This window comes from Gavialis gangeticus, unplaced genomic scaffold (genome assembly GCF_001723915.1).
Source record: "Gavialis gangeticus isolate Ggan-Ray unplaced genomic scaffold, GavGan_comp1, whole genome shotgun sequence".
Taxonomy (NCBI): domain Eukaryota; kingdom Metazoa; phylum Chordata; order Crocodylia; family Gavialidae; genus Gavialis; species Gavialis gangeticus.
The window spans coordinates 64,653,468-64,653,707 of NW_017729030.1; the positions used below are offsets into that span (position 1 = coordinate 64,653,468).

Below are 240 nucleotides of genomic sequence, written 5' to 3' on the forward strand. Positions count from 1 at the left end.
AGAATGTTTTTTGTTTGTTTTTCAAACCAACATGTCTTCAAAAAAGAAAAAGATCAGAGTTTCCAAAAACCTTATACAAAGAAGTTCTAGTGGACTTGTAACTAGGAGTGCACCAATAAAGATTTTTTTGGCCAATACCAATGGCTGATTATTAACCAGCCATGTCTGCCAATACCAATTTGACTCCCCATATGCAGCCGCACAACTCGGAGAGCAGCATCCAGCTGTTAAGTCGGGGGG

The 240-nt window shown here is 40.0% G+C and overlaps 1 protein-coding gene across 1 annotated transcript in view; it reads right to left on the reverse strand.

The window, feature by feature from the left end:
* POLR2B (RNA polymerase II subunit B) overlaps nucleotides 1–240 on the reverse strand; it is a 32,657-nt gene that overhangs the window by 14,824 nt on the left and 17,593 nt on the right. The window lies entirely within an intron of this gene.